A 12,182-nucleotide genomic window follows, 5' to 3' on the forward strand; every position below is an offset into this window, starting at 1 on the left:
GCCCTAGCACTGCAATGAGTGGAGACCAGATCGTGGAAGACGCTGCCCTTGTACCTACAAGGCAATCCTTGCCGCCTGCACATGGCAAGTTCCCATGGAAGAGAGTCATGAGATAGAGTCCTTAGAAAATGCTTCATGATTGTGAAACTGAGAAGGGATTAGGCTGGTAACAATCAGGAACAAGCTTTCATGGATTTGGCCTTAGAACCTGGCCTTCCTTTCTCATCTACACACAAATTTATTAACTACAGGGATAGGGGGCTTGGGTCATCTTTACCTTACATTCCCATGTAGCCATGAATTAATTCCCAAATGCCAGTGTGAGTCTGTTATGCTTTTCATGCATTGTATGTGTGGAGACACCTGGGAGTACCACTCCGTGTGCCCCTTGCTTCCATTCAGCACAAGCTCTTATTCATGCAGTGGAGTAAAGGGGTAAAAATCTATTCAGCCCTCCTTTACCTACCTTGGTGTTTGCATAGTAAATAGTACCAGTTGAAATTGGTACAGCTTACTGCACTAATGAAAACATCCAAAAAATGGACCAAAAAAAATAAAGTCTCTGTCCTTAAAAACAAAAACAAAAAAGAAAACGAACTAACTTTTACAGTCAGTAATCATAGAATTTTCAAGCAAAGAGTTGTAGAGAGCTTGAAAAGAAGTACAGGAGTGAAGATGAATTCCTTTGGTATGCAGTCAAAACACTGAATTTGGCATCAGAAGACCTGGGCAGGTCAAATGTTTTATGAGCAAGGAAAATTTCACTGTCGCTTTTATATGACTTTTATATGTCATTTTCCTGAATGTCAAGATGACACCTTATAATGAGTATTCAATACGAATCAAAGTTTGAGAGTACAGGGCAGAGATCTCCAAGTTCTTGGGAGTTATAAGTTTCATTGTTATTGAATTTTTAGAGGTCTATCACCTTTTTTTTTTTGTCTTTTGTCTTTTGTCTTTTTAGGGCCATACCTGGCATATGGAGATTCCCATGCTAGGGGTCCAATTGGAGCTACAGCTGCCAGCCTACACCAGAGCCACAGCAACACCAGATCCCAGCCGCGTCTGCGACTTACACTGCAGCTCACGGCAACACCAGATCCTTAACCCCTGAGCGAGGCCAGGGATTGAACCCACAACCTCAGCGTTCCTAGGTGGATTGGTTTCCACTACACCATGACAGGAACTCCTCTATCACCTTCTTAGAGGTGTTTTCAACACATTTTAAACATTTAAATTGGAATCCCTTTGTATGCACAAAGGGGGTATTATCCAGCCACGAGAAAGAAGGAAATTCTGCTATTTGTGACAATATGTATAAAACTTAAGGGTACTATTGCAAGTGAAATACATCAGACAGATAAAGACAAACACTCTATGATCTCATTTGTATGTGTAGTGGGGATTTCAAATAAAGCATGATGAGTATAGTTAACAATACTGTATTATATACTTGAAAGTTGCTTAAGAGAACGGATTTTAATGTTCTCATCACACACAAAAAAAATTGTAATTATGTAAGGAGATGGATGTGTTAACTAACCTTTTGTGATAATCATTTTGCAATACCTACACACATCAAATCATCACATTTCCACCTTAAATATACATGATGTCATAGGTCAGTTTCACCTGAATAAAGCTGGGAGAGGGGCGACTAGTAGCAGGAATGTAATGCTTACCTCCCAGCTTAAAATATATTTGACTCAGTATCTACTGTTCTTTGCAACATACTCAGCTTCAACAACAACAAAAAAATTATAAGGCTAAGAAAAGTCAGGAAGATACAAAACCTGAAGAGATAAAACAATGGATAATTAAGATTAGTCATCAATCGATGTTTGATTGAAAATCTTAATGTTTGATTAAGATATGGAACAGATGTGGAATTAAAAATAACTGTTAATAACATGTTAAAGACTTCAACAGAAAAGATAGGCAACATGAAAGATCAGATAGGTAATGTCAGCAGAGAGAAGGAAACTGTAAGAACAAATCAAATGGAAATGCTAGAAAACAAAACACAATAATAAGAGTGAAGATTATCTTCCTGGGCTCATCAGTAGATTTGATACAGACTAGGAAGGAATCAGCAAACTTGAATATAGGTCCACAGAGGGGAGTGGTTTCAGAAAATAGCATCCAAGAGTTTCAGATAATGTTAATGAGTCTAAAATAGGCATCACTGAAATTTCAGAAGAAGAGATAGAGAATTGGGCTGAAATATATAAAGAAATAATAGCAGAGTATTTTCCAAGATTAATAGCAACACCAAACCACAGATTCACAAAACTTAGAAAATAAAAACCAGGATACTTACAAAAATAACCACTATGCATATCATAATCAAACTGCTGAAAACCAGAAATAACAAGAAAATCTTGAAAGCTGCCAGAGGAAAAAAAAAGACACATTACCTACAGAGGGACAAGAATAAGAATTACATCTTACTTCTCATCAAAAGACATGCAAGTAAGAAGACGATGGTCGAGCAGGTTTAGAGGGCTGAAGGAAACTTTCAACCCAGAATTTTGTATCCAGAGCAAACAGATTTTGAAAAACAGACTTTTTCAAACAAGCACAAACAGAGGGAATGGATGCCTTGCGTCAGAACTTCTTCATAAGAAATGTTAGAGCTTCTCCAGGCAAAAGGAGTATGACAGAGAAACTTGGGTCTATCCAAAGAAATGAAAAACATTGGAAATGGAATTAATGTAAGTGATACATATTTTTTCCTATTAATTGCTCTAAAAAACTACTATTTAAAACAAAAGTAGTCACGATGGATTGAATGTTTACAGACTATGTAAAGGCAAAATTTCTAATGTTACCACAAAGGATTAGAGTGGGGAATTGTAAATATACTGTTATAAGATGTTTACTCAACAAGAAGCAGTATAATGTATTTGAAATTGGACACAAATTACTTAAAAATTATATTATAAATCCTTAGACAATCACTAGCAATTATCTTAAGTTAAAGAACTCAATAGAGGAGATGAAATTGAATTATAATTGCTTAATTAAATCCGCAGAAGTCAGAAAAAGAAAAAAAAGAAACAAAGAACAAAGAGAAATCAGATATCAAGATGGGTGATTTTAACCCAATCATTTTTAAAAAATCACTCTATCTGAAGGGAGAAGCTGGACCCAGAGTGGAGTCCAAGGTTTGAGGATTCTGGCTCATCCCAGATGTCATGGGGCAATGTTCAGTGCTGCAGTGTAAATTATACCAGAGGTCTCTATATTCAGGAGGAGAGAGCTGCCTGGAGAACAGAGGTGTCCAACAGGGCTTTGCTCAGGAAGAACTTGTATCCAGAAGCTGCTCAGTGTCAAGCAAGTTGGACTCAGGGGAAGATTGTCAGATACTGGAATGGGGACCAGGGGTATTTGATTTTGCCTAACATTTCAATTCTACTCGATACCGAAATGGCTGCTGACCCTACACCAACGGGTTGCAATGTGTTTGTCATCATTGCAGGGTCTTCCCTATTTGCTGCTCAAGGGGTAGAGTCTGAACACAGTTATTAAAAAGAAAATCTTCTGTGGCTATTTGATCCTTTGTCTGATGCCTTTGAAATGATTTTCCATCAACTTCATTCATGGTGATTTTGGAGGGAGGTAGGGCCTTTGAGTTACTCTCATTCTTACCTGAAGGTACAGCCTATCTCCCTTTGTTAAATGCATTTTACGGTATTTATGGAACAATTTATGCTGTCTAATCAAACAAATTAGAGCACTTATTTTTGCTTTCCTTAATTCAGTCAATTGTTAATAATCATGTTGTCATTTTTTTCCAGACTTGGCACCAAAACTTTATTCATTTTCCTTAGAAATTGTCACCAACCTACTATAAAAACTGTCATTATCTCTCAAAGTCACAGTCCTGACATCTGTTAAGTAAAGGTTTATTTTACACTTCAAAAGTCAATCTGCACAGCTGACTAAACTTCTTCAGAATTTTACAGCTTGCTCTTGTCAAATATTTGGAAAATAAAATTTGCTTTTAGAAAAATATTTGGTTTTTCATAGCAAAGAAAATACTCTTTATTTATCAAAAAGATTATTTTGTTTCTTTCCCCAATAAAGGGGAAAAAAAACTTTTCCTATCAGTTTTTAGGAAAAAAAATATGAAAGAATTGGATTAATATCTGTGTATTTTATTTCAAGCGACACACCGATTTCTTTCACCTAACATCCCTGAAGGTTGAATAGGTCACCTAAGTTCCAGAGAACTTATTAGAAAGAAAAGCCCAGCAGCATGGATGGCCTTGAGAAGGAGGGGATCTGGAAGGTACCATGTCTGTCTGGGTGCTTCCCCATCTGCCCCAACATCTACTCTGTAGCTCCCACCTGATGGATTTTTCTTAATGATTTTTATTTTTTTCTTTATAGTTCACTTACAGTGTTCTGTCAATTCCTACTGCACAGAAAAGTGACCCAGTCATACACACATATATATGTGTATATATACATTTTTTTCCTCACATTATCCTCTATCATATTCTATCACAAGTGACAGAATATAGTTCTCTGTGCTATACAGCAGGATCTCATTGCTTATCCATTCCAAATACAATAGTTTGCATCTACTAATCCCAGATTCCCAGTCCATCCCACTCCGCCTCTCCTCCTTGGCAACCACAAGTCTATTCTCCAAGTCCATGAGTTTCTTTTCTGTGGAAAAGTTCATTTGTGCCATATATTAGATTCCAGATATAAGGGATATCATACGGTGTTTGTCTTTCTCTTTCTGAATTATTTCACGTAGTACGAGAGTCTCTAGTTGCATTCATGTTGCTGCAAATGGCATTATTTTGTTCTTTTTTATAGCTGAGTAATATTCCATATGTTCTTAATCCATTTATCTATCAGTGGACCTTTAGGTTGTTTCCAATCTTGGCTATTGTGAATAGTAATAGCAGTGCTGCAATGAACATATGGGTGCACATATCTTTTTCAATGAAAGATTTGTCCAGGTATACATCCAAGAGTAGGATAGCTGGGTCGTGTGGTAGTTCTATGTTTAGTTTTCTGAGGTACCTCCATACCTACCTGATAGATTTGGATTTGAACCATGGTCCTGTTTGACCCACCGTACCATTCTAGGGCTCTAGCAGACAAATCCCCTCTTGCTCTCTAATGCCTCTGGAAGCAAGGAAGGCAATGAACACTGAAGAGAGTATCTCCTCCATATTGGCCTTTGAGCAAAGTACATTCCATGGGCTACTTTATTTAATGCTTATCATAGTCCTCCAGGATGAGTATTGTCTCCACGTCTCAAGGCAAATCTTACGATTTGACTCTCCATCTCTGCCACTTCCCAGCAGGCTACCTAATGCCTTGCTCGATTCTTTTACTAATATATGCTCTTTGTTGTTGTGTGGCGGCTTATGACTAAGCTTCAAACTTATTTCTAGTAAGAGTGCCTGTCTCTGTAGCTATAGAAAATTGTGACTCTGTAATTTCCTAACTGCCCCTTTGTGCTTTAGAAGTGTTTCCACACTCTGTTCTGGGGGTGCTACCTTCTTTGCCATGTTGATCTACTATCGAATATAAATGGGGGCGAGATCCTGTTGTGGCTCAGTGGGTTAAGGACCTGATGACTCTGTGAGGAGTTCAATCCTCCCTGGCCTGCAGTTCCAATTCAACCTCTACACTGGAAACTTCCATTGCTATAGGTGTGGCCATAAAAAAAAAAATGTGGTGGGTATAAGCACAGTGTTTATGAGAATTTCTATGGCTTAGCTATAAAGCTTAAACAATTTGTTACTGCTTCTTTTTTCTTTTTTTTTTTTTGTTATTGTTGTTGTTGTTGCTATTTCTTGGGCCGCTCCCGCGGCATATGGAAGTTCCCAGGCCAGGGGTTGAATCGGAGCTGTAGCCACCGGCCTACGCCAGAGCCACAGCAACGCGGGATCCGAGCCGCGTCTGCAACCTACACCACAGCTCACGGCAACGCCGGATCGTTAACCCACTGAGCAAGGGCAGGGACCGAACCCGCAACCTCATGGTTCCCAGTCGGATTTGTTAACCACTGCGCCACGACGGGAACTCCTGCTACTGCTTCCGACATGGAAGCCATGGAATGTACTCTCTGGCTTCCCATGGCCTCCTGGCTCTGCCCTCTCTCCGTGGGGTAACAGAAGATGCAGTGTACAAGCAGTTGGAAGACCTGGTCTCTGACCCCAGTTCTGCCCTTAATTAATCAGCTGTTACACAAGGGATTCTTCCAGCGGCATTCTCTTTTTGGAATAAAATGGAGAGATGGTAATTCCTACCTCTCTGCTTTCTATAAAAACCAGAGGAGTTACGTAGAAGTAGTTTGAAAACCTAATGGACTTCCAGTGATGTTCACATTCAGCTGCATTCTTGACGTACCTCTGATGGAACCCTTCAAAGCTTCTGCTTCCTTGAGTCAAAGACCAACCTCCTAATCTGTTCACTGGTCCAGGCTCTGGGTTGCTGGCCACTGAAAGGAGTTCTGATGAATTTAGACAGATGGTAGGAAGTTTCTGGAAGATGAGAGCAGACTCTCAGAATCCCTGGATGGCTTGGGAAATGAGAAGAATAGAGGGGGCTCTGGAGGCCAGGTGGAAGGCCAGGGCACCAGAGAGAACTTCTACCACTGCTGGATGCCACATGATGCCACAGCCATGAGCACATGCTACACTTTCCCTTTGACCTTGCATTTCCTGCTCCAGATCCAGGGACCAGGCTGGGCCAGGGTGAGTGTGCAAATGTAAGTCCTGTGACTATGCCTTAGATGCCAGGGATGGGAGAAGGCAGATCTCCCTCCGCCATACTCTGGAACAGAGACCAGAGCTATGGCTGCACTGACGTCATGCACGGTGGGAGATGCCTCCAAACGGAAGAGAGGTTGGATGCTAGATGGTGAAACCAAGACAAAGACTACTCAAACCTCCCACACGATCTGGCCCTCCTTCATTAACCTCATCTGGTGCCACCAACCCCTCACCCCCCGTGCTCTACTGATGTTATTTCATTTCCTCTTTTGTGTCAAGCTCTTTTTCACCTCCAAGCCACTTCACTGGAATTCTCCTCCATTTTCTATCTTCTCCTTCAGCAAAACTCTTCTAAGCCTTAAAGTGTCGGCTTCAATGAAACTTCCATGGAAAATACTTTTCCAGCCACCACCACCACTTTTGGCCCAATTTAGGTTAGATCCCGGCCCCCACTCCCACTGTGTACTTCCACAGAAACTTATGCTTCTTTTTTCATTGAACTTATAATTAACTAATCATTGGCATTATTTTGTAGATGTCTATCTCACTCACTAGATTACAAGCTTCATGAGTATAACGTCTTTGTCTATCTTATTCACACATACATCCCAATTTCCAGTAAACGCTCCAAAAATATTTATTGGATGAACCACTGAATTAAATGGCAAGTGTGTGAGGACACGGTTGTCGGCAACCTGAGACCCTCAGGGATTTCTCCTTTTCCCGAATGTTAGCAGCTGTGGCCCTCTCTTCCTGCCTATGATGTTATGATGTCCTAAAGGACATGTCCACACGCTTAAGCTTCTTTGTACCCCTCTCGCTGGCATAATTCTAGGAACATTGAATAAATGGATCAACGCATGAATGGAAGGATGCATGAGTAACGTATCTGGAGTTGCAGTGAAAAAGCTCTTTCTACTCCCCTCTGAGCCTCTCTGGGATGTCTTAGATTAAATTCCTTTTGTTATTTCAGGCTCAGAGAAAAAAAGAACCCAAGCATCCTCTTTTATTGGCCAATAGATATGGACTAGGTTCTCTGTTAGATACTTCAGGAGTTAAAAGGAATTTTAAAACTTCAAAGAGCTTATCCTAGAGTTCGAAAGATAAGTCAATAATACATGAGAAAGTAAACAGTAAAGGCCAAAGACAATAATACAAGACAGTAGTAAAGAGGACATTACAGGATGGTGTATCATTAATTGCCAATAGAGTACAGACAAGACTATTCATTCTGAGAAGAGGGAGTTACGTAGAAGTAGTTTTTAGCTTTTAGCTTTTACACCGACTCTTCTTTTTATACCCACTACCATTCATCCACACAGACATGCAAACTCTTCCCAAAGGAACTGCTCCTTTTAAGAAACACTTTTCTCCACCCTCCTCTTTGCACACCTTTTCTGCCCTTTCCACCTTCCCAAGTACCCTTGGTTGTGCATCCTGGAAACCATTACCTCCCTGTGCTCTGGGCTGCCCAGAAGATGCAACTCTGGGTCTCTCCTAGAAATTCCAAATGTGAACCATTGTCAGCACAGAGGCCCCATGGCGGTTGCTCCCTGTAAGATGATTACAAAGGGAGGTGCAGTCAAAAATAGTAACTGGTTGGGAGTGCCCAGCATAGACAACTCAGTTATTACAAATGATAGGAGTTGCCATTTTTTCCTCTAGTCTTGTTGATTGGAAATGGGTCTATGCTTGAGAATCTTCGATTTTCTCTTTGCACACTGGATATTCAGCTAGGTCAGGAGTTTGGGTCAAGTCTGAATTCAGTTTGAATTCTCCCTGCCACTTCTATGTGTCTTTAACTTTTGTAAGCCTCAGCTTTCTCTGCTATAAAAGCGGACCTCATAAAAGGACTTGAGTGTGAACAGTAAAAAAGCATCCTTGTGAAGGCTTAGCACAGTCCCTGGTACAGAGGCGCCAAACCTTAACTCTCCTGACATAGCCAAACCTATTCCTCTACCTTCGCTGCTGTGCGTGGGCATATTTGCCCCCAGCCTTATGTCTGTCCACTCTCTCCCACCTCATATTTCATAGAGAAAGTTTCTGATTGGACAGAAGAGTGCCCTGGAACTGCCTCTTTGCATTGAACCCTCCATGGGAACAAGAAGACCCTCGCAGTCTACAGCCGCTTGGTACCTGCCGATTTAAGCTCAGCTTGGAGAGCCTAACTTGCTCCTGGAGTGTGTGTGCCCTGTGGAGTAACCCTGGGGACAAGAAACCCATCAGGAGAGTTAAGAGGTGGAAATATCGCGGGAAGAGCATCCTGCAGCAGAGTACATTTTCGAGATGGCTGCTGGGGACCTTACAGCCAGTGACAGAAAGCCGGCCTCGCTTAACCCTCCGCTGGTTCGCCTCTTGCTCCCCAGGAGGAAGGGGGCTTTTCCGTCCCTTCCGTACTCCTCCCAATCCACGGTCTGAGCAATTGCCTGGAACGATTACTTTGGCGTGTCAGTAATCAGCAGCCTGAATTGTGCTCATCTCCAGAAGATTATGGGGGGAATCAAAACCAAACCAAACCAAACCAAACCAAAAAACAACTTCCCAACTGCACGGTGGACCTCACCGAGTCTGTGGAAGCAAACCAATCAGGAAAACAATTTCCGCCTGGGCAAAGCGGTGTCCAGGACAACAAACACGATGTCATTTTCGGGCAATTAGAGATGGTTGCTTTCTCCTCGCCATGCGCATCAAATTGTGTGCATAGAGCGACATCGGGCAGAAATATCGCGCGGAGAGAAGAAAAAGAGACCCGCATCCCGCTTAAATGAGCTTCTCCTCTGACATTAGCCGGGTGAGTCCCCGCAATCATTTCTTACCACAGGCGATGACATTTGTCCCTGGGTTCCAACAGGCACCTGTCTGCTCAAGGACACAGACCAAGCCCCTCCCCTCCCTCCCTATGGAGATGTTTAAGCTTCGAATTTCAATTCGGCCCCTGGGTCTAAGGCCCAATTTTGAACAAGTTGGCATGGGGTGAGTTCTGGTGGTGTACTTTTTAATTGCATTATCCTGGGTGATGAAAATCTTTTCATTCTTCATGCATAAAAGCTCCTGCTGCACCGGGGCGCAGGCTCCCCCACCGTGACTTTGAGCCAGGGCCCAGTTCCCTCCCAGGGCCACTTTGTCAGCTGTTCTAAGATCTTTTGTCATCTCAATGCTATTAATTGCCCTTGAGCAGCACCAGGCTTTTTAATTCAGATTTTCCTAGAACAGCAGGAGGGAAAATGGAATGATTGTAAAAGGGAGTTAATGTTAATTGCTAATGTAGGTAGAGGTTTTGTTGTTGTTTAAGATGGTCCTTTAAATTTTGTAATCTTGAAATACAGAAGCCGAGATTGGATCAAGAATGGGCATGCAGGGACCTTTCTGGTAAAGCCAGAGGAGAGAGAATGCATGTGCCTTCTTTTCTTGTTTTATGGAATGGAATGGCCCCACAATCAGGAGATCCAAAAGATCTGACTTGAGTCAGAAATACAGAAGATGCCTGTGAGGGCAACACAGAGCCTGTCCTGATTTCAGAGACTCAGGGGGGAAAGAAACAAAAAATTCATCTGGAGAAATATAAAGGAAAATGTATATAGACACCTTGGGAGATTTTAAATGCCATCTATATTGCTGATGGCAAGTGAAATAATACAGTATTAAAGAAAAGCACCTATCCTTTGGGGAATTTGGAATAAAGAGTGGAAGAATCAAGCCCTTAAAAGAATCAGGAGAGGAGTTCCCGTTGTGGCTCAGTAGGTTACAAACCTGACTAGTATCCATGAGGATGAGGGTTCAATCCCTGGCCTCAGTCAATGGGTTAAGGATCGGGCGTTGCTGTGAGCGGTGGTGTAGGTCAAAGATGCGGCTCAGATCTGGTGTGGCTGTGGCTGTGGCATAGGCTGGCAGCTGTAACTCTGATTTGACCCCAAGCCTGGGAATTTCCTTATGCTGCAGATTTGCTCTAAAAAATAAAAGAATTTTAAAAAGAATCAGGAATTGGGAGAGACTTTTAGCATTGACAGGTAGGTTAATCCCCCGTCTTGATACCAAGAAAAGTAAGTGGTTTTCCATTTTTTAGACAGAATGATTATTTTAACCATTTCAACCCTGAAAATGGGATTTTAATTATGTCCATCAATGGATTCTTACCCAACTTCTTGGTATAAAACTTTAGCTATTGTATTGTGGTACATAAACATTCCTCTTTCCTTAAATAGTCATCATCAACATGTTGTCTGGGACTTGTCTGAAAATACTCCCAGGTATGTGGGGGTGAGGAGGCTGTGGAGTCCGGATGGTTTCAGCAGGATTGGCCATGACTTGTTCATTGCTGAAGGTGGTAGATGGGTACATGGGAGTTCATTCTCCTGTTCTCTTGACTGTTGTCTAAGTTTATAAATGGCCAAAATAAAGAGCTGTAAAAAATACAGTAGTCATCAAAAATCCAAAGGAGGGCCCCTCAAGACCCAGGGATTTCTTGCTGTCATTTTGGAGGCCATAGTTGTCTTGTCTGAGAAACTGTTTAGGGGACCACTGACCAAAGCTGCTCACCTTGGCTAGGCACTGTAATAGCCACCTGCCTGAGCTGTCTCATAGCAGGAGGCCCCGATAAGGAACAGGGGTGACACCCCAACAACTAACCAGGAGGATTTGGGAGGGGCCAGTAGGAGGCAGGAGATGACCAACCTCCAAGAGTCTTTGTCACTGGAGTCCATCTTGGCTGAGAGATGCGCACACCAGCAAGAAGGACCCTGAGCCAGACCAGGTACAGGCCAAGCAAGACAGCTGGCCAGAGACAACCCCCAAACTAACCCCATTCCCATAAAACCAAAGACTGCGAGCCACATGGCAGAGCGGTTCTCCTGGGTTCCCTCACCCTGCTGCTCTCCGCCCCTTCGCAATAAAGTCTCTTGCTTTATTGGCATGAATGCCTCCTGGGACAATTCATTCCCAAGTGTTAGATGAGAGCCCATTCTCAGGCCCTGGAAGGGGTCCCCCTTCCTGCAATAAAACCGCTCACAACCTTGGCCCTGAATTGGCTCCACGTTCTGTGCCAGATCAGAGACCTGGGAAATGATAAATGGTCTTCCTGCTGCTGGGCTGTGAAATCTTTCAGAATGGTGTCAGATGGTGAGAGAGATGTGTTGCTAGCATGTCCACTCTGGGTTTGCCGCGTTGATTGCTCTCCTCTCTGAGCAAAGAGAGGAGTGATTTAAATTCCAATAGAAGAACATCCAGCCCCAAAGTGACATGGATCTGTTGGAGGCAGGTGTGGACTCAGGCTCACAAACCCGGGTTGAAAAGAGCCTACACCTCACAGAGTAGTCAGAGGGCCCCTAATACAAAATCCTCTAATCAGGGGTCTTCCTGATGCAAATGAAAGTACCCTCACACCCACCACTGTGGCAACAAATGTCCTCACCAAGGTCAAATTCAATGGCCAACACCTAA

This window comes from Phacochoerus africanus, chromosome 12, assembly GCF_016906955.1.
Source record: "Phacochoerus africanus isolate WHEZ1 chromosome 12, ROS_Pafr_v1, whole genome shotgun sequence".
In the NCBI taxonomy this organism is placed as follows: Eukaryota; Metazoa; Chordata; class Mammalia; order Artiodactyla; family Suidae; genus Phacochoerus; species Phacochoerus africanus.